The 23,976-nt window shown below is 37.4% G+C and overlaps 1 protein-coding gene across 1 annotated transcript in view; it reads right to left on the minus strand.

The window, feature by feature from the left end:
- Positions 1-23,976, minus strand: part of LOC115269977 (uncharacterized) — a 617,722-nt gene that overhangs the window by 336,356 nt on the left and 257,390 nt on the right. The gene's annotated exons all lie outside the window — the stretch shown is intronic.

Below are 23,976 nucleotides of genomic sequence, written 5' to 3' on the forward strand. Positions count from 1 at the left end.
AAATCGCTGCTGGATTTTTCCTAAGTTTTTTAAGCAATTCATGGGAGATTTTCTTAAATGCATCAATGAAAGATTTTCCTAAGGAATTTCAGGAACAGTTTCTATAAGGAATTTTGAAAGAATTTCCAAAGGATACCTTCAAAGAATCTCTTCGATTATCTATTTTCATTCGTATATTGTATAGCCGACTTGCGCTAGTGATTCGATTCTTTATTGAAATGAATGAAAATCTGTGTATCCTGCATTGCACTGCGTCATGCTAAGAAGGTTGAGTCGACGTCCATACCTTGCGAGCTGATTTTTTACAAAAACTGGACATATAATAATGGAGTCCACTAACATAGAAATATTACTTTTTCCGTCAAATTCCAGAAATGAGTTAATGAATCGATTAAAAGAGTCGACTCTTTTTTGAGAGTGAATCGGAAGCGATTCGCTCTCAATATTGGACCAGTTTCCCATCTCTAGTTGTCTAATGTTACTAATGTTTACTCTGTAGAGGCCGCAAAATCGAAAACGGTTTAATTGTCTTTTTAAAGAAATTCCTAAAGGAAATCGCGATGGCGATTTTGAAAAAAAATCTGAAAAACTCCCTAAAAAAAACTGAAGAAATGTATACAGGATTTCTTAAGAAATTCCATGCGATTTTTTTGGTAAAATTTCTAAACCAATTTTCAGAAGAATCGTTGGATAACCATTGAAAAGAATCACTGGAGAAAATTCTGATGCATTCCATGCTAGACTTTCTAAAAAATGCAAAAATGCTGTGTGATATTCCCGGAGGAATTTTAAGAATAACTTCTCGAAAAATCTTTGGAGGACAATCCCTGGAGAAACAAATCCAATTAAATCCATAAATAACTTTTTGAAAGGATCAAAGACTTTCCAGGGCTATTATGAGAAATAAATAATTGGGCTCGATAAATTATTGGGCAAATTTCCCAAACGAATGCTTTAGAGGAATTTGGGAACAATTTTGGAAAGATTTTCCAAAAACCTCCAGAAGAAAGGAATCTCCTAATCAGTTTGTGAAGATATCCCAGTACTAAATTCCAAACAAAAAATCTATTTCAGAATTTATTTTAAGGAACCAATGAAAGAATTTCAAAAGCAAAGTTTGTTTTGTTTTGTGTAAGTTTTCTTATAAATCTCCAATAAAATAGTGGAACAAAAAATAGCCCTGGTAGAATATCACAAGCAATTTCTGAAGAAAATACCCTAATGAATCTTTTAAAGAATTCGTAAAGAAATTCTCGAGCGAAATTTTTGGAGAAATTGTTGACAAAAAAAAATAAAAATTCAAAAATTCATGATAAAATCCTCAGAAGAATTTAAGAAGAAACTCATTGAGGTATTCCCTGAAGTTTCCCTGAAGAATTATTTTAAATAATCTATGGAACAATTTCTGACGAACCCTAAAGAAGATTTCTAAGGGAATGCTCTTAGAAATTTCTCGGTAAATTCTAGAGAAATTTCAGCATGTTAATTTTTCTTAAAATATCTCCCGAAAAAAATTTGAACGTTGCTCCAAAGAAGTTTCTGAAGGATTCCCTGACAGAAATTTCCAAATAAGTCCCTGAAAGTTTTTTTGAAAAATATCTAAAAGTAAATTCTCTGGAAAACCCCCAGGAGAAGTTTCTAAGCAATCCGATTAGTTTTTTTTTCAAAGGAAAACTTAGACACCACTGGAAAATTTTAACTTAACCATTTTTTTTAAATCTTCTAAAATTCTTAGTTGAAAATCCATCATAGGTTTTCTTAAGGAATTGTTACAGGATTTTTTTAGAGGAATCTCTAAAGGAGCTTCCAAAAAATCCCTGATGAGTTTCTAGAAAAAATGAGAGGAAATTCGCAAATCAATTTATGCAATTTTTTCCACAACACATTTATTGTGAAATTCTGAAAACATTCGAGTCGAATTTTTAAAAGAATCTCCGGTGCAATTTCTGAATCAATTTCTTAAAAACAATATTTCTTATAAATCATTGTACGTTTTTTTAGAAATAATTCGTGAGAAATCCTTGAATAAGTTTCCAAAGAAATGCCTAAACATAATTGTGATATCTATCTTGAAAAAAAAATATCTGAAAAATTCTAAAAAAAAACCTGAAGTAATCTTTAAAGAATTTCTTCAGGAATACCAGGAGAAATATCTGATAAAATATCTAAACCAATTTTTAGAAAAATCTGTCTATAAATTTTGGAAAGAAACGCTGATAGAAATTCTAATGCAATCCATGCAAGATTTAGAAAAAATAATCCTGAGTGATGTTTGTGGATGAATCTGAAGTTTAATTTCCCAAATATTCTCTGATGGGCAATCCCTGTAGAAATTTATCCAATTGAATTCAAAGATGAGTTTTTGAAAACATTAAAAGAAAAGGGCTGTTCGGGATAAATCCTAGGAGAAATTTTCAGAATAATCCTTTGGAGAATTTGTGTAGCAATTTTAGGAAGACCCCCAGAAAAAAAGGAATCTCTTAAGCAATTTGTAAAAAAAAATCGTGGGAGGAATTTGTAAAGAAAAACCTAGAAGAATTTCTGTGAGATCGATTTGAACTTTTTTTTGAGAAGTCAATGGAAGAATTTCTTATGTTCATGCATGATTTTTTTCTTTGTTGTGTGAAATTTCATGGAATATTTGAACAAAAAAATAACTGCTAGAATTTCAAAAGCAATGCTGGAAGAAAACATTTATTGGATGATACCGTAAAGAAATTCCTGGGAGAAATTTTGAATGAAATTCTTAGAAAAAATCTGCATAATGTAGAAGTCGTCTGGTTGATGTTTGGGAACAGAATGAATTTATTGACTTAAAGTGTTCGTAACTGTCTAACCCCTAAGCCTACTATGACGTAAACTGAAATGAACCACATACTTGATGTACACACTACTACAATAATTGTTATTACCAATTTGTGAAAGAATTCCCAAAACAATTTCAAAAGAAAATGTTTATACGTTTTTAGCATATTTGACAGAGCATTAGAGAGCTTTCCAATATAACAAATTAGATTTTTCTTGCATGAATGAGAGAGCCAAAACAATTAGAAAATAAATTCCTTGTTGTGATTTTTTCAATATTCTTGCGTCTTCACAATATTGAAAAATCTCAACCTTATTCCTCACTTCTACTTTTTTTTCCACAAATATAAAAGTCGTCCAGGCGCCAAACCATCCCAAAAATTTCGAAGATTTTGATTTATTTATATAATAAATTCGACTGAGTGTTTGATTGATGCGTCGGATGGCTTTCTCAGCTTTAAAGCCAAGAAATACAGGGTTGTTACGAGAAGGGTGGAAAAAAATCCGCGCCAAATCCGCGCGAGCCAAATTTGGATCCGCGCCAAATCCGCGCGATTCTGGAATCAAATTCGTGCCAAATCCGCGAAAGTGTGATGATAAATTTGTGTTTTTTTTACTTTACGTTATTGAAGAAATCCATTAAGGACAAGGTATTTGGAGTACATAGCTCAAAATTTCTAGAGCACCGTTTTTTAGAACCGTTGAACGGATTTAGATGAAAATGCATCACGCTAATTGTTCAGTGGTTGTCAACAGCGTGATGCATTTTAATCCAAATCCGTTCAACGGTTCTAAAAAACGGTGCTCTAGAAATTTTGAGCTATGTACTCCAAATACCTTGTCCTTAAACTGGAATGAACTAATTGAGTGCTAGATGAATGAAATTTTGATTTGTGAATCAATGCAACTCATCTCGATTATTGTAAGTTTCATGCCCGGGGAAACGTACTTATGAGGCCGAGAGAAACACTTCCACACGCGGACATTACATAATAAAAACATGCACATTTATTGGACTATATACATTATTTACACAACATTACAATTACTACAAATTAAAAGTAACATCGCGGAGAGCGCGCGCGGGCAGCATCTGACTGCTGTTGCAGATGATGGCGTTCTGTTCTGCTGTATGTTCGTCATCGTCGTCGTCGTCGGCGGCGGCGGCGGTCGTCGTCTATCCGTCGTCGTGATAGACACGAGCCGAGCCGATCATGGGGTTCACGAATGCTCGTTCACAACATCTCCCCCTTTCAAGATGACGAACCTGGAATCAAGAAGCACTTCTTCATGCGACGAAGAAAGTCTTGATTGATGCTGTCGATGGTTGGTTGCTGCATTAGAAAGGACGCCGCGCAGCCGCAGGATGCTGACCGTCTGGGGTAGGTGAAGAACTACCAGTTGCAGCTGAATTACCAGACCGGTTGCATCCGATGACGCTGCGCACATTCGCAATCGAACTCGGGCTGATGCAGAAGGACACTGGCTGTGTGGTATCCGACTTCTGCTGGGCTGTGCGATTCGAATGGTGTTGGCTCCTGTTTATGTTGAGCGGCCATCTTCTGGATGAATGAAGAATGGTGATGCAGGAGGATGCTTTGTGTGGGACATCAGACTCCTGCGTGACTGCATAGTCCAAATGGTGCGGTGCTGACGGATAACGGGGAGCAAACGACTTCAGGAACGAATCGTGCTGCCATTGGAGGACACGGCCAAGTAGTGTACCACTCCTGATGGACTTTGATTGCCAGTTCCTTTGGCCAATGCTGAAGGGAATATCCATCCTGCGAATCGAACCGAGCTGCCATGGGAGGACGCTGACTGTGCGTTCGGACTCCCACTGGACTTCCACTGGGTTGCCAGATTCGGTGATGGCGTTGGATGATGGGGATTGATGATCATCACTCGGAAGCAAACCCGTGCGCCTGCAGGAGGACATTGACGATGTGCGACCCCTACCGGATTCTGCTGTGCGACGATGATGATGCTCTGCGTCCATCTTCCCTCCCGCGTAGGATCCGTTGAGTCGGTCGTGCGCTTTCACAACCGACTGCTAAAACCTCGTCGCCACTTTCATGCCCGGGGAAACGTACTTATGAGGCCGAGAGAAACACTTCCACACGCGGACATTACATAATAAAAACATGCACATTTATTGGACTATATACATTATTTACACAACATTACAATTACTACAAATTAAAAGTAACATCGCGGAGAGCGCGCGCGGGCAGCATCTGGCTGCTGTTGCAGATGATGGCGTTCTGTTCTGCTGTATGTTCGTCATCGTCGTCATCGTCGTCGGCGGCGGCGGCGGTCGTCGTCTATCCGTCGTCGTGATAGACACGAGCCGAGCCGATCATGGGGTTCACGAATGCTCGTTCACAACAGTAAGCTTTCTGCTTGAAATTGGCTTCTTTAACGGTGTTGAGATAATTACATATTCTAAATCTGCATGCAAAACTGAGCCGAAATCCAAATTTTCATGAATTTTGGTGCCCTGGAACCTATTTAAAAATCAGTTTGAAGTTTGTATGGGAGCGATTTGTCGAATCACCCCTCGTCGCATTTTGTACTTGGCGGAGCTGTCAAGCAGTTGCCCAGCTGTCAAAAGGTGATTTCGATAAATCTCTTTGAAATCGATTTTAGGTACCAAACTAAAGTTCTAAAAATCAGAAAAAAATCATAGTGGTTCAGAAAAAGGTGCTCTTTCGTATAAAATCAAAAAATCAATACATTTTTCTTAATTTAAAAACCCAATTGAAGACATTTCTGCAAAACTTCCGATTTTTTTTTGCCAAAAGCATCCCATAAATATTTTTTAGCCAATTTTTGATAAGAATTCGTTAGACAAAATCTCAGGAGAAACATGCCCAGAACTAGGAATTGGATTCGAGGGAAAAATAAAAAAATAACTGGAGAAATTTTAAAGGGAACTAAAATAAATATATTTCTGGAAAATTTGAAAAGTTTACTTGCTGGAGTCCACTGAAATTCTTACAGGGTTTTCCAGGATTTATTAGGAGTTTCTCCAACAATTCCTGCAGTAATATATCCAGGAATGCCTGCAGAGATTCCCCAGAATTTGTCGCTAAAGTTTTCAGTAACAAATCTTGCAATGATTTATATGCCTTTTCCAAAAGTTTTCTCCAGGATTCCCATCAACTGATTTTTCCCGAGATAAACCACGGTGTGTTGTGTAGAACAACTTTATAATAAAAAAATAAGTAAGTCTGAAATTTTGCCCAATGATACTTTGGGCCATTCCCTTCAATTTGCTGGGTCGGTTGAAAACATCCATCGGGGGGTCTAGAACAAATTTTTTTTTGAAGGTTTTTCATGCAAAAACAGTTAAAAGCGCATATTGTAAATTATTGCATCTCCTACAAATATTCACAACTTTTTTGTCTTTGAGGATAGAACCATAAAATTTTCAGGCGTCTCGAAGTAGTATGCGTAAATGACTGTGTGAAAATTTCATTAAAATATGTTGAATGGTTTTCAAATAATAGCAAAACTATCAAACGCATTCTAAAATACTAAGCTTAGTAGCGAAAGTCTAACAAAATATCTATATTTTTTATACAATAATACTTGAAAAATTTTTAATTCTAAGGACCTTGAGCCATTATGATGGCGGTATGTACTGTGAAAACTTGTTTTTCAAATAATGAACAATTACATAGTCAAATACATGAAAGGAAAACACACACATTGCCATTATGTAGCTTTTGACTAAAGTATTAATTATTTATCTCAAGAACGCGGTTTTGTGTATACATGTTTATTTTTTCCATTTTTTTTAATGATCAAGGTCTTATCTAAGTATCAGATTGCAAGCGAAAGGCTTTAGGAGAGCGTGGCGCAATAATTTGGATTACAAAAAAAACTGTTTGTTATTTTTTCGAAAGATATAGATTTATGTTGAAAATATTCTACGACGCCCTAACAATAATCAATCACTCTTCCTCGTGCTTGGAGGAAACCACAGAAAATATTTTTGAGACATCATATGCAAATCGATAAGACTATTTAAACCATTGTTATCAAATTGTTTTTCATTGGCTTTATGCTGAACAGCCTAATTTTCATGCCTAATGTAGAAACATTTTCAATAAGTACTCCGCTCTTTTAACTCTTCTTTCAGAACTTATTATCAGTTATTTGTTAATAAATGGTGGCATAAGTAATAAGCATCATATTGCTATTAAATTTAAAGACAAACCTAAGTTTAGGTCCAACAGCTATGTCAAATGTCGTGGAATAATCCGGAAACTATGTTTAGTACCGTAAAGTTGCCCTTGATCGAATATTGCCCAACTGAATTCTGTTTTGATTTCAGTTCTCGTTATTGTGTCCTGTCTTGGTTTAATGTGGACTCATACCCACAACTTCAATGTTATTATGAGGTCTTTAACAGAGTTAACGTGTTTTTATTCATTGACTAAGGTGAAATACTATTTAATTTTGAGCTTGTAAACATTAATTCCAAAATAATTTAGTTTCTATACTTTTTCTTCGAAACAGTGATGTTTCCAAATCCTCGAGTGCTTTTCTTGGCTTACCAAATAACATTCAAATATTTTCTTTAGGGAAGGCCGACATGCTCAGCAATCATGATAATTGTGTTTATTATAGGATTCGTAATAGAGGCATACTTGTACTTGTGAACATGTATACGCAAAAACACGTTCTTGAGATAAATAATTAATACTTTAGTGAAAAGCTACATAATGACAGTGTGTGTTTTTCTTTCATGTATTTGACTATGTATCTGTTCATCATTTGAAAAACAAGTTTTCACAGTACCACCATCATAATGACTCAAGGTGTTTAGAATAAAATATTTTTCATGTATTATTGTATAAAAAAATATAGATATTTTGTTGATCGTTTGCTGCTAAGCTTAGTATTTTAGAATGCGTTTGATAGTTTTGCTATTACTTGAAAACCATTCAACATATTTCAATGAAATTTTCACACAGTCATCTACGCATACTACTTCGAAACGCCTAAAAATTGTATGGTTCTATCTTCAAAGACAAAAAAGTTGTGACTATTTGTAGGAGATGCAATAATTTACAATATGCGCTTTCAACTGTTTTTGCATGAAAAACCTTCAAAAAAATTTTTGTTCTAGACCCCCCGATGGATGTTTTCAACCGACCCAGCAAATTGAAGGGAATGGCCCAAAGTATCACTGGGCAAAATTTCAGACTTACTTATTTTTTTGTTTTAAAGTTGCTCTATAAACACACCGTGAAACTGTTACAAAAATAAAAGAAAATAAATTATTACACAGGATTATCACTTCACGAACACATAGAACCTTATAAATGCAAACAAGAAACATCACAAATTGACTTAACACGACACATAACATAAATTTGCCCTGTTATCCAGATGGATAACTCCTTCCGATCACAGGCTGACGAGGTTTCATGCATTGGTTTGGGTCCATCAGTCATCCTGGAATTGTGTTTTTGTTGGCAGTATGCCTTTTAGTTCACAGCATTTGTTGCTGTGTTCATAGCTTGGTTTTGTCTAGGAAAACTAATCCTAATCGGGCATCCCGTTTCAGGGTTCGATACTTGAGCTTAACAACTTGAAGTCCGTGGCAGGGAAAGGTTTACATCTCTAGTACTTGACCGCTGCCCGAAATGGCCTGAAAGTTGGCAATCAAAGTGGAATTGCATTTCATGGGCCTCTATTTTTCCAGAACCCTATAAATGTGCATTAAAATTATGGGAATATATATAAGTTAAAATGAAACATACAACACAAAGAACGAACGAATAATAATCTTATAACACATTAAACAATTATTCTGTCTTATTAATGTAACAAATATTTATACCCGTAACACAATCCAACGTTTGAGCAAGAATTTTTCGTGAATCGTTCACCGATTCACGAAAAATTCAGCTCCCATATGCTTCATATCCTTCATAACAATAGTGTTAAGGCCATATACTTAACCCTACGATAAAGATAAATAACTTAACCTAAACTCGAAACAAAACCAAAACGAGTTATGCTACCCGAAAGCCACAATGCTTTCCAGAAACGTAGCGGTGAACAGGACTAACAAGTCCCCAGAAAACACCTCAACTCAAAACTAAAGATTGTTACCCGAAAGCCAAACTGCTCTCCAAATCACGTAACGAATTAATCTAACCTAAACTAAACTTTACTTTTATGGAGGTTAACTGTCCACAAAAATAAAATGGCCTTAAAACTGTCATTATAATCCTTACAACTAGCCTACATTTGCATACACGGGGTTTTACAATACAACATGGAACCAATGGCCTTAAAACTGTCATTATAATCCTTACAACTAGCCTACATTTGCATACACGGGGTTTTACAATACAACATGGAACCCTACAAATGCAAGAGGTAACAAAACTAGGTATTTATCTTGAAATCTCTTTTAAATTGACCACAAATATCCATCATAAAAATTTTGGTGTCAGAATTTATACAGTGTCGGACAAAACAATAAGCCCACCGGTCCTATTTCATACAAAATGACCAAGTTTGACGGGTTTTAGTTAGCCGATTTGGCTGAAATTTTGGCAACCGACATGAATTTACGGGAATTTTGATTTGTATTGAATTGATTGAGTTCTGTTCACTACTTAAAGTGACAGAGTTACAGATGTAAATACAATAACACCAGATTTTTATGATGGTTATTTGTGGCCAATTCTATAAAAATGTCCACAAGTTTAAATGACATCCTTAATTATAGTACTATCAATCATCGAACATCAGATACTCTGATATATCCTTTGGTAAATGCAACCTGAAAGTGGTCCTATTGTTTTGTCGTTTCGTATATCTGTAACTTTGGAAGTAGTGAACAGAACTCAATCAATTCAATACAAATCAAAATTCCCGTAAATTCATGTCGGTTGCCAGAATTTCAACCAAATCGGCTCACTAGAAATCGAGTACCATATCATCAAACTTGGCCATTTTGCATAAAAAATGACAGGTGGTCTTATTGTTTTGTCCGACACTGTATGTATAAATACAATGGCATACGTAGGACTACGCATAACTCGTGAACGAAACGTCCGATTCGCGTCGGCTTTTTGACTTAGACTTGAAACGTTAAAAAACGCAGTGGGCATGGCAAAGTTTGCCGGAGACAGCTAGTTTAGCATATTTTTGAAATATATCGACTACCAGTGATGCTAAATGCATTTGAACATCCAAACCTGGCAATTTATACAAACACATTTCATAATTTTATTATCAAGTGTCGATAATCTTTCAATTATATCGCTATACACACTACAAAAAACAAATCCGCGCCAAATCCGCGCGAGGGCCAAATTCCATGGGTAAATCCGCGCCAAATCCGCGAAAATCGCGAAATCCGCGAAATTCGCAAAATCCGCGCTGTTGTAACAACCCTGGAAATATATTTTACTACTTTCCCGACGTTTCGGCCGATGGGTTTTGGCCTTTCTCAAGGGTCGCTAAAACATGTATTTAACATTTAACATATAACGTATAGCTAACCATTGGTGTCTATTCATCCCCCGTATGTTTTGTTGCCCAAACGTTGTGTATGAGCTGCCTGTTTAAGTACGATTTTTGAGGATTTTAGCTTGATTGGATCTCACAGAACTGGTAACGATCGCTTCAAAATGGTGTGTAGACCTCCCACAAGTATAGAACGGATTTCACGCCGACTCATCCAGTCAGTAGTTGGCAGCACTTTCTCAGAATCCAATGATAGTTGGTGGGTGTGAAAACTTTGCTTTTTTTCAAGCAACTTTGCTTATTTTCGGTATTTATCTACACTAACACTCGCAAGGTACCTACTAAAGTTTTTTCATCGATTTTTTTGAAAACCAGTGCAATTAAAAAATAGCAAGACCTACAAAAAAGTGACGTTAGAGTGACTTTCAGGAAATTGTCTATAATTTCGTTTAATATAAAAAATTAAAAAAAATCTCAAAATTAAAAAAAAATCTTAATTTAAAAAAATTAAAAAAATTGAAAAACAAAATTAAAAACTAGAAAAATTTAAAAAGTTAAAAATTCAAAAGATTAAAAAAAATAAATTAAAAAGAAAATAATAAAGTTAAAAATATTAAACAATTTAAAAAATGTAAAAAACTTTAAAAGAATAAACAGTTTAATAAATTGTTTCCATTTATTTAATTCACGAATTAAGGGAAAAAACTAACAAATACTAAGGATTTTTTTAACATCAACGCTTTCATATCATATTTTTTAGCATGTTTCGGGCAAACTCGTACATTTTTTCAAAAGCCAATTGAATCTATGAGCATTTCAGTGGATTGTTGCACTGAATTTCAGGAGCCAATTAAGGGCGTTCCGAGAGTTTTCGTTGTCGTTTCAATTGGAAGTGCAGAGGCGTTGGATTAGTATTACGGGGGTTTCAGGGACGTTTCAAAGGGCTTTAGGGAAATTCATAGGGTATTAGCAGCCTTCAGAAGCGTTTAAAAGCATTTCAGAGTCTCAGGAATTTAAGGTCGCTCAGGGGAATCAAAGGAATTACAAATATTTCAGGAGCGTTTCAATAGTTTGAAATGCCCCACAGACCCCATAAAACCCCCAGAAACCCCCTGAAACATTTATGAGACCTCCTGATTCACTTCTGGAATCTCCTCCGACTTGCTGGAACGCTCCTGAGAGCACCTGAAGCTCCCCTGAGACCCTCTGAATCTCCTCTGGAATCTCCTCAGATTCTTTGAAGCGCCATGGGCCCACGTAGAACCCCTCTGGGACCTTCTGAAGCGGCCTCGAAATCCCCCGGGAGCTTCCTGAAACCCCTGGGACGATCTTAAAATCCCCTGAAACGCCTGAATGCTTCTGGTACCCTCTGAAGCCCTTTGCCCCCCCTCGAAATGCGCAGTGGTCACTGCTTCATTATTACAATTCCTTTTTGGTTATGAATACCTCTCCCTCCTTTTATGCAGTACAGTTTATTACGCCACAGACTCACGGGTTGCAGATTTATTAGATTTTCTGAAATATTTGTGAGGGACTGTTCATTTCTGTTCCTCCCCCTCTTGTATGTTTTTTTTTTGTATGAAAAGTTCATATTTTTGTATGCAACGTAAGATTTCTCCGACCTTCCCTCTATGGGGGGAAACCCATAAATCCTTACGTAGTTAATGACCAGCCCCTGACCTGTTTATATCTGATACGATTAACTGATCCATATCTTCTGGAAGCAAGTTTGAACTTTTCAAGCTCTACAAGCGTCGAATTCTGCATCTGCACCAAAATATCTTCCATATACAAAGGATTCTTCTCATTTTATACATCCCATTGACCAAAAACCAAAAATGCATCGCCCGATAAAAAAGCATCCCAAGCTGCACATGAACATGAAAAATAGAGCACCGGTCCAATCCCATTACCAACATGCTTTTCGCTTGGAAAGTTACGACTTTACGGTTCTTTTGTTGTCATCGCCGCAAACTGTTACCCATTTCGAAAAATGCTTTTCGACAAACAGAACCCGTTTGCTTCCTTCAATGGCCATTGCTCAATATATGTACCAAGTAGGAATTGCAAAGAAAACTTCTGCATTCTCGCCATTCAATACCGCCGGGTTCGAATCTCCTCTGGAAAGGGTTTCCGAACACCGCACTGACTGGTGTGCATTGAACATCGCCTCCATTCCAACTCCAACGACGACGACGACGACGGAACCCAGTCAAGGGTGAACCGTAAAGATTACCTGGTCAAAATCGAATGGATTTCACCGCTGCTCTTCGCTCTCCGCCGGTGACTGCTTTCAATTCGATTGGTTCCTCCGCTCGCTCGCAGTCCGCGCATCCATCGCATTCTTTGGTTCGATTCAGAAAAGCAGCCCTCGCACACCGATTGCATTATGCAATTGGTTCGCCCCCGTTTCCCTGCGCACACCCTCCCCCGCGCATCCAGGCTGGCAGGTCCATCCGACCACAGACAATCGGCCATTATTGCAGCATCGTTCTCTGCCGTGTCGGTTGTAGGAAGGTATTGAAAGCGAAAGGGAATGAAGAGAAACTTTTTTCCTGCCTCAGCTTGAAAATCGATAGCGATTTACACTTTGGATCACGGGCAGGTTCAGCTCAACCAGCACGAACTTTGTGCGCCAAACAATCTATCGCGCCTTGGTTGTTGGATGCTAGGGGTACGAATTTGATTGACCTGGAGCCATTTTCGAGTTTTGGTAGGCTAATCGAGAAGCGATTTGTTGGGCTTTGAGAATGCAGTGCTTAAGAAACAATTTCTATGCTAGCTCTTTATAGTTGATTTAATTGACAAAGGCTTAACCAGCTACACTCAAAGAGATGGGCTGATGATCGGTCCAAAATCATTTAAGGTGAAATGGGAGCGCGTACATGCAAAATGATCATTGGTAGAGAAAACTCTCAGTTAAAAACTGTGGAAAAGCTGAGAAGCAGGATTGGTCCCGATTGGAAACTTTAGCCCAACAGAAAAAGAGAATGGAGAATAGATCTCCACGACTGTTTCCAATTGATCAAAAGCCCAAAAGATTGATTTAGCCCACCTCACTCAGACGAGATAAAGCAGAAAAAAAGCACCAACACCCACCGCAGTATTTCGTAGGTTGGGGCGGTACAGCAGTCCGTTGCGTCTACGACGACGACGCCGGCAGTGACTCGAGCGTAAATTGCCAGTTGGAAATAATTGAAAAATTACTATGCAAAAGTAATTTCGAATTCGTTCCAATGTGGTGGTGGGGTCGGAGAACGAACCGAACGAACGGCCAGGCCACCCACATGAACTCAGCGAGGGCCACCGCTGCTGGCGGAGGGAGGCGATTGCCGATTTGGAGTCTGTAATTAAGATAACCGAGGTTGGATATTGCACTCCTGGTCTGGCGGGCACTGACTGTGCGTCCCCAGTCGTCGCCGCCGGTGGCAATGGAAATTGTATCCAGCAGCCGAGTGAACGCTGGAAGTGATTTCAATTACCATTCGATGGTAATTGTGATTGCTCGCTGTCTCTACCTAGGTTGTGTGGGCCTCTGGGGAGAGAGGACTTCTTGAGGACATTAATCTCCTGAGTTGGCTGAGGAATGAATTACAATGAGAGGCTGCAGTAAATCACGTGGATTGCACAGCCAGATGAATTATGTGTTGGTGGATGAACAATTGTATGATTCAGGGCACGTTTTAAATTTCGCGATGGAACAGAGTACAGGTGAGCTGAGTGCAATGCAACCTGTTTCAATTGGATAGGACTCGATTATTCATCGCGTTTCTGTGGTAAGTCTGTTGCTCGATGTAAAAATATAGTACTTTCGAAAGCATTCCTTACAGATTAAAAAAAAATATTTTTCCAAGTTCTGATACACTTGATGTGCTCAGGCCTGGCCCAAGCACAAAATAAGGCAAAAGAGAATGTTTTTGTGCAGTCTAATTAAAAGCACAGAGTGGTAAAAGATGGAAAGGCGTACAAGGTGTTACATCCCTAGAAACCCTGCTGAAGTCCCGTGGGTTGCAAATCTTCAGAAGTTTAGAGTTTATGAAGAGACGGGTATAGTGAAGCGAATAAAACAAGGCAGGCTGCTGTGGGCTGGATACTCATCTCATATGCCGGAGAAACAACAAACTTCAACCATATTCAGCAGAAAGAGCCCGTCAGCTCAATGGAATCACACGTTGGCTTTTTGCAGTTGAGGGGGGCCTAGGGATTCTAAACGTTTGAACCGTTTTTACACATTTGCGCCCGGTTAGCTATCGAAGAACTTCACACAAAGACTAAAGAGTTCTTCTCGATCAAAAATGCCGGCGTTGCAGTTGCAACGAGGATTGAAGCAAAGTACAACCGAAGAGGATGGTTCCAGATTAGTCTTCTATGGAAAAATGACCACGTCGAATTCACTGACAGCCAGGCATTGGCAGAACAGTGTCTGAAATGTTTGGATTTAGCAAACTGAAATATCAAATTAAGGATTACCAGTGTAAAGGGTATGTGCATGAGTTGACCGGAGAGGAGGGGAAAAAAAAGAAAAAAAATCACCGGTGGATGTGGTGCTAGCACATAGAAGTTATGAAACACCAAACACTGGTACAGAATGGGTCGTTCGAGATGTCACGGCCATAATTTAAAGAAACTTGTTTAACTCTATATTGATAAGGAGCCCGGACTTGACTACGTCCCTCACAATAGTGCTGCATTGTTCCGGCAACGGCAAGTAGCCATAGCAAGTGACATCAGATAAATATTTCTTGAGATCCAAATTAGTCCACAATATCGTCAAGCCCAAAGATATTTATGGCGAGATTAACCTGGTAAAACGTTGAAGGAGTACGTCCATGGGCGGGCAACCTTTGGGTCGACCTGCTAAGCGTGGACGACGCAATACATCCAGAACAGAAACACTGAAGAGTTCAGCTAATAGTAGGCTGCGGTAACCAGCGTAGAGCGCCGATGTCATTACGTCGATGACTTACTAGACACTCTGGATTCAGTGTAAGAAGTGGTTCAATTGGCGCTCGTTGTAAAGACCGGTCACGCCAAGGCAGGATTTGAAATACGGAACTGACTGTCGAATTCGAAGCTGGTCGTTCAACGAATCGGTGATCAAGGTCAGTAGATTACCAAGAGCTTCACAGTAGGAAAAAAACGGAGACTGAGTGTACTTGAAACCTTGAAACCACATACATTGTTGATTTCCGGCAACCTTTCACATTTTTACCTTTGGAATAGAACAAAAAAGTTCATAACTTTTTGGTTTCTCGACGGATTTTGATGAAATTGTGACCTTGATCGCCCGCTAGGTGGCATAAGTGTCAAAAATGATCATACTGCTTTATCTTAGAATCCTCCTAAGGTAGAATAATGCCGTCTTAGGCAAAGTTGTTCAGAGGGCTAAGAGCTATCTGACAATTGAATCTATGCTTCATGATTTACCCGCTAAGTGGCTCCTAGTATCAAAAAAGTTCAAACATGTATATCTCGAAAACCTAATAAGCTAGAAGTACGCCGTTTTCAGCAAAGTTATTCAGGAAACCAAGAACTCTGAAAATGGCGATTTGGGTTCACGACTCGTCCGCTAGGTGGCGCCAGCGGCAAAATGTTCAAACCGCTATTTTTAAGAATCCTGGTGAGTTAGAATGATGCCGTCTTCGACAAACTTGTTCAGCAAACTAAGAACCTGCTGACATTTGAGTCTATGATTCGTGATCTATCCGCTAGGTAACATCTTGTATAAAAAAAATCAAACACGTACCTATATCTCGAAACTCTAATGGACTAAAATTGTGCCGATCTCATCAAAGTCATTCAGCAAGCTAACACACTACCTGACTATCTGACAAAAGGCATAGACTCAGGTTCGTGCGTTCGTGACTTATCTGATTGGTGGTGTCTTGTGTCAAATAATTTTATCCCGTTTATCTCTAAACTGCAATGAGCTAAAAAGTGTTCAGCAGGCGAAGAAAATGGCTGCTTTAATTCGCGAGTCGTCCGCTAGACGGTGCCAGTTTAAAAAATATTCAAAACTCTATAACTTGAAATCCGTATAAGATAGAATGATACTGTCTTCGGCAAAGTTGTTTAGCTAGTTACGAACTATCTGATAGGTTGGTCTCTGGTTCAGGGTGTCGGCAACGTTTTGAAGTAAACTAAGAACAAAATGTTTGGCTGGTTGATTTTGTTTGTTGCAATAGGTCCCAAACATGGTCCCATAACAATATTTGTGTTTGTTCTTATGGAATTTCTGCAGGAATCCCACCATTAAGTTTTGATATGAAAATCGTGCTTAAAATTTGTTTAAGTATTTAGAACAGTTTTTAAGTTTTTCCTGAAAATTAGGCTCTACATTTTTTTTAAATATGAACTTTACTAAAACATTTTACGTTGCAGTCATCGAATTTTCAATCTTTGCGCATAAGTAAGAAGATGAATAGAATATGTTTCGATCATCTGAACATAATTTGCATCAATTTGCATGCAATCGTTGGGACTTGAGATATTGGTGATTGTATGGATCAATCTCCTTAAATTTAAGCAAAATTTCAAAAAAAATGTATTTTTTTTTTCAGTAAAAAGAAATACAGTGCTTTCTCAAAGAACATTTGAAACATTGGGTGCAAGCCAGTTGCAGTTAAAATTTAATCTGAATCGAAGAAATGGTTGCGGAAATAGAGATGTGTGAATGGGGCAACTTTGCTTAAAAGTAGAACAAAAATCGATTTCAAATCGACAGCCTTGCATGGAAAGTCGAAAAAAAATTCGCTCTACTGATTTTTTTCCATCACGTTTTTGAACTCGAGGCATGATTCTAACCTAAAAAGGAGCATCAGCTTACCGAGTTCAAATTTTCTTCCAAACTTCGTCGGTATATTCTTTATTTTCCTTCTTTGCGATTACTTGAAACTGTTGGAAATTTCTTATGAATCTACTTTGAAGTATATTTCGGCAATTTATTTTGAATTTGGCAAATTTCTTTGAAAAGGTTTCATAATTCTAGGAATTCTTCTGGCATTTTTATAGGCATACCTTTTTGGCAACTCCTTTGCATACTTTTTAGGAAAATTTTAATAAAAATTTATCCGGTAATGCCTTAGGAAATTTCTCAGGAGGTTTTTCGGGAATTTCATCGGATTTTTATTTGACAAGCCCTTCGAGGTTTCCTTTGCAAATTGGTTTGGAAATTCTATTGTCAAATATCTTCACCTATTCCGTTGGAAATCGCAGTTTTTTTGTAAATGCTTTGAGTAAACCCAATTGAGATTTTTATAATTTCTAAAGGAAATGTCTGGGAACATTAAAAGAAATATCTGAAATTTACAAAGAGTTAATTAAAAATATCCTAAAAATATATCGAAGAAGTTGCAAAATGATTTTTTTAAATAATTGTCTGAGTATCCTAATTAATGGTCTAAGGAATTTTCAATGGAATTGACAAAAAACATTCAAAAAAATTTTCGAAAAAGAATTTAAAGAAAAATGCTAAAAGATTTTTCAAAAAAAAAGTTGAAGGAGTTCTCAAAGAAAGTGCCGAACACCAAAGTAATTCACAAAGAGATCGCCGTAGAAATTATCGATGGAATAGGCAAAGGAATTCCCAAAGAAATTTACGATGAAATTAAAAAATATATATATTATATACAATATATATTATATACAATATATATTATACAATATACAATATACATATATATATATATACACTCCCGATCAAAAGTTTGGGGTCACCCCCTCTAAAACATGCCATTTTTTTAGGTCCATATCTCCGCCAATTTGCGTCCGATTTCAAAACCCTAGATCTCATTCAAAAGATAATAAGTCAAAAAAAACTTTGAACATGATTTTGGTGAAACTTTTACAAAATTGTTTGTATGTAAACTTGAGCTTAAGTTGCAAAATTTTCTTAAAAGTGAATTTAAGCTTCCGGCAGTTTCGCTGGAAATTATGTCGACCGATTTTTAATATGAGAGCGGTAATATAACCTTTTATCTATTTGCTTTCATCTGGTTTTTGCCGAACTTGGCTACAAAATCTAGAAAAAAAGTTATTAAGTAAATTAACTCTTGATGTTGTCGACCAAAAGTTTGGGATCACCCCTCAATATGATGCATCAGGCAAAAGTTTGGGGTCACTATCGTAAAACATGGAAAAGTGATTTGTTGATATATTTGACATATTTCATTCAATTTTGATTCTTCTTGGCTTATTTGAAACATAATGAATGGTACTTACTGCATGAACATTGCACCACACATATTTGTTAAAATTTACATACTAAAACTTAACGTAAAATTGCCTCATATTTTTAAATGTGATGAAATGTGTTAACTTTACATAACATTTTTATGTATCAAAACGTTGAATACGTTAAATTAAAGACATCAAACGTAAATTTAGTTAGTACTCTTTGAAATGAGCCAACAAGAATTCAAATTGAACCATATTTGACGAAAACAACACCAAATCACTTTCCCATGTTTTACGAAAGTGACCCCAAACTTTTGGCTGATACATCATATTGAGGGGTGATTTACTTAATTTACTTAATAACTTTTTTCCTACATTTTTTAGCCAAGTTCGGCAGTATGCAGTTGAAAGCTCATAGAGCAAGCCCGTGCACAAGGGGAGGGGGGGGGGATTTGGGTGTTACCCCCCCCCCCCCCCCCATTACCGACGCTTCATACACTAGGCGCCCCTCCGCCTTTTGCCAAAATTGAGAAAAACCCCTCTCTTGGCGTCACTTCTGTGCACGGGCCTGTAATAGAGAGAAGGTTACCGCTTTCATCCTAAAATTTGGTTGACTCAATTTCCAGCGACACTGCCGTAAGTTCAAATTCATTTTTTAGAAAATTTGGCAACTTTGGGATAAGTTTACACGCACATTTTTATAAGTTTCACCAAAATCATGTTCAAAGTTGCATTGACCTATTGTTTTTTTTTATCTGCATTAACGAGATTTTTAGCACTAGGCTAGTGCATCTCGGGGCCCACGCTTTACTTCCCTTCCGAAGGAAGAACTCACATTTTGCGAGTTTGTCGGGAGTGAGATTCGATCACAGGTCCTCGGCGTGATAGCCTTGTGTTCTAACCATCCCACCAGGTCCGCTCCCCTCACTTTGACCTATTATCTTTTGAATGAAACCTAGGGTTTTGAAATCGAACGCAAATTGGCGGAGATATGGACCTTTAAAAGTTACATGTTTTTGAGGGGGTGACCCCAAACTTTTGATCGGGAGTGTATATATAAACAAATTGACAAAGGATTTTTTTGAAAGCAAAAAATATATATAAACAATGAAATCATCAAGAATTACAAAGTCAATCACAATAACGCCATTGCAAATATTAAATTTGTCACCTCTCTTTCAAAAATCTCAAAATATTGAAGGAGGGAGAAAAAAAAAACCTGGCAGACAATGACTTCTTTTGTTTCTCTTGTCTTCAGAGCCTGGTTTTCTGCTCTTCTAATCTTCTGTTTTTCTTGTCTTCTGGGCTTTCTTCTGATTTTCTGGTTTTCTGGTCCTCCAGCCTTCTGGTGTTCTAGTCTTACAATCATTTGATCATCTAGTTTTTTAGTCTTCCGGTCTCCCCAAGTAACACCACTTGTTGTATAATAGTAAAAAATCAACGTTTAATACATAATCTGCTGTATTTTTCTTGCATTATTTACTTGATTTTAGACACTTATAAAATCAAAACAGCGCAAAAAATGGCGGCTTATAAAACATCTTTCAAGTTATATAAGATGTTGGGAGCGCCGCCTCTGTACTGACAAACACCTATTGATAGCAGCATTTAATTTGTGCAGCTTCAATGCTGGAATATTTATTTATTATTATAAAAGATTAAACATTAATTACAATTATTTTAACTTACATTTAAGTGTTCCTATCAGTCACTAACAAAGGCTCACACTTCAAACTGATGAACAGCTCACTCTACTAGATACCTTTTCTACTGTCGTATAAGCTCCTACAGTGTTGCCAGTTTCACAAGAAAACCGCCACAACAATCTCCCCCGGGTGAAACTGGTAACGATAGTTCAACACTACAAATTTCAGATCTATCATACTTGAGTTCAAATTATTCTGTTTTAAATTGAATTATATCCTCATACACTGTTTTAGTTAAAGTACAAACATTCGCGTACTGCAATTCTTGAATGAAACGTTCTCAAAAAGTCCCCCTGGATCATAAACGATAAACCCTATCGCAATCGAAATCATCATTACACCACGTGCTATATACCGATTCAAATTGCAACATTTGTTGTGTTCAAGATTACATACAATTTTTTGGATGCCCTTTGGCTTGCATTCAAACTTGTATCCAACTAAATTTGTACTGAATGGATGCCACAGGCAGGCACACTTTTTTTCTTCGTTACTGTCTGCAGCTACTGTTATTCCACGTAAAACGTTCACGGCAACCGAGCAGCGTTCTGGAAGGGCATCGTTTTGTTGTCGTTCGTAGGTTGACTGTCGGTTGATTAATTTATTTGGGGAGGTAGTGCAAACAGACGGCGATGTACTGGAAACATCAACCGGCGGTTGTTCTGTTGTTGAACTTGTTGCACCTTTTTCATCACCGAATTGTTTTTTTACCTCGCCCCTTCTGGCAGCGAACTTCAGCTCTATTTTCCTTGCAGCCTGCCGGAACTCTTCGTCGATCCTCACCAGTTCTCGCTGGTATTCCTCTTCAATCCGTTTCTTTTTTTCCTCATATTGCTTTCGGCGAAGCAAGCTCTGCTCCTCCAACATTTCAATTCTTAGAATTGTGGACTCCATTCCACTATTCAGTAGGCGCTTTAAATCATTGAAGATTGTTGGGAGCGCCGCCTCTGTACTGACAAACACCTATTGATAGCAGCATTTCATTTGTGCAGCTTCAATGCTGGAATATTTATTTATTATTATAAAAGATTAAACATTAATTACAATTATTTTAACTTACATTTAAGTGTTCCTATCAGTCACTAACAAAGGCTCACACTTCAAACTGATGAACAGCTCACTCTACTAGATCTAGATACCTTTTCTACTGTCGTATAAGCTCCTACAGTGTTGCCAGTTTCACAAGAAAACCGCCACAACAGAAGATGTATTGTGATACACTTATAATACTATTTATGTCGTTCACACATGACGCATCATTAATCATCAAGTTTTTTGTCTGTATTTAAAACTGACAAAATACTCAGATAATACAATCACATTCTTAAGTTGAAATTAAGCTAATTTTAGATTAATCAACTAACAGAAAATACTTATATTACATAACATACTCATATGTTATAATTAAGTCATTTAAAAGCGATATAGCTTGCCGAATATGTTTTTGAAACAAACTGATATCTTATTTAAGAACCTCAATATTTGAAGCGAAGAAATTTTCCGAAAAAAATATAGTAATAATATAATTTACACTTGCTAAGTGCACGAAAAAAATGATGATTTATAAGTGATGACGTTAATGGCCGTTTACTTTTCGGAAAATAAATTCTGAAATGCTTAGGCACAGAGGTGGTAATCATGATTCGCCATGCTGTTGAAGATTTATCGTGAAACCAACCTTTGCATAATTTGAGCGCTTTGCGCTTTTACCTTTGCATAATTTGAGCGCCATTGAAATGATTAAAAAATATATCATAAATTAATGAAATAATCCTGGTTTGTATTTTTTTTTTGATCCGAGTGAAGGAAAAAAAATATGGCGGACACTTCGTGAAGCTCACAGTGCCGATCAAAGATGTTGATAATAATTTAAGTTTTGATTATACACGTATGAATGGAAGATATGACGAATTACTCTTGGAACTAATAATTATCGCTCAAATAAGATTTCCATATTTAGAATTAAAAAAAAAATATTTCATAATATTTATCACCAAGCAAGAGAATGAATGTCAATATGCTTGACTTGAAGTTTGCATCTACATATTTTTAGCCAGCACTGTAATCATAATTATTTCTCATAGAAACCAAAACATATCTATCAATCTGGCTCTTGGATTGTACAAACATAGTTGAACTAGCGTTAAAATTACATTCAGAGAGAATCTCAAAAATGAAATGTGATAGATTTTTTATCAACGTTAATAATACGTATTGATAGCTTCTTTCCAACATAAACACAAATATGTTATTATTAGATTTTGCAGTAATCAACGCAACATCTAAAAAACTGTATTACAACATATTTGTGTAGCGACTCCCAAATCTATCAAATCGTCAAAATGTGTTTTTGTCAACAATCGCACTGCTGCCCAAAGGCCAGTATTTATTTTTTTTAGTTTCTGTGAAATTTCTAGTGAGCAACAGTAAATAATTAATTGATTAATCATTGGTATTATCCGTCCAATCACGAAAGTCCACCCGAATAAATTACTAAATTGCTTCGGGAAGTTGGTAGTGCTCATCAAAAGAGCTCTTCGTGTGAAGTATCTGGGATCAACAAATGACGGCTCCGCTCATATTGAGTCCCGGTGCGGTTCAAATTCGAAGCTTTATTTCTATATCTTGAAAGCCACCGGGGAAATTTGCGTGTTCCGTTTCAAAATAGGCAATGCTGCACGAGTCGGAAGTTCAACAAACCACTCCCAGAAGATCACTGCCACTGCATATGCAGTGGTATCCGATACCGTATGATGCTGCCAAAAATATATTGGAATATAACTTTCTTTGTGGATTTCAGTAGGCACATTTGGGATAAAAAACGGAGCTGACTTGCAGTGTTCCTGGTCTTTTGGGAGATACAGAACAGAATGTCGCTGGACCAGCTGAGTGGACAACGTTGGCTGACTTGGTCTTGCGGAGATCAGAAGGCTGGGTGCATTGGCAGATTACTAAGTCAAAATGATTTTGTTTTCAAAGTGATCAAAAGTGATTAGTGACAAAAAAAAACGCGAAATGTGAATACGTAAACATTATTCGAACCTGTGCGCCTGTTGTTCCTGTCGGGGCCGACTAGGCCCTTTATGAAAGAGCGTCAACTGTTTCGGTAAGTCTGGGAACACTCCACACAAAAGAGAGGCAGAAGACGACGTGGGTCGATAGCGACGAGATCGCATCGCGAGTGCGGGTACGAGAAATAAAAGTAATTGTTAAGATCAATTGATGTAAGTTATTTATTCAGTGAATCCGACATATTTGGCGACGACGGGATAAAAAAACGCGACGACCAGTGATTTTGTGGTGCATTTATCGATAAATCTGATGTTTTTTGCATTTTTCATAGCTATCTGAGCCATTCGAGTTTTTATCGGGAGCGTCGGTCTGGTGGGAAAAAGTGGCCGCCATTTTGAATCGAAGCGGAAAAAAAATCATCGACGACGACGAGCCGACGAGGGCCACGAGCGGTGCGCGTAAGTGTGAAGAAGAGAGAATTATGAGTTGGGGAGTTTTGTTTGATGTGCTTTCCCGGTGTGAAGGGTTGTGTGGTGCAAACGGAGAACAGAAAAAAAACGAGAATGACGGTTTTGAAAGCGGCCGATTTTGAAGCTGGTGTCAATAGAAAATAGAAGCTGTGAGAAAGAGAGAAGTAAATGCGAGAGCGTTCCAATGCGTTCCAATAAGATCAAAGCTGAAGGGGAAAAGTGGCTGGAAGTGAGGCAATTTGTGTTGGGTTTCTGGAGCCGGAAGAGAGTGACATAGAGAGATGAGTGGAGGAATGGGTTTGTATCCA

The sequence above is a fragment of the Aedes albopictus genome, chromosome 2, assembly GCF_035046485.1.
Source record: "Aedes albopictus strain Foshan chromosome 2, AalbF5, whole genome shotgun sequence".
Lineage (NCBI taxonomy): Eukaryota > Metazoa > Arthropoda > Insecta > Diptera > Culicidae > Aedes > Aedes albopictus.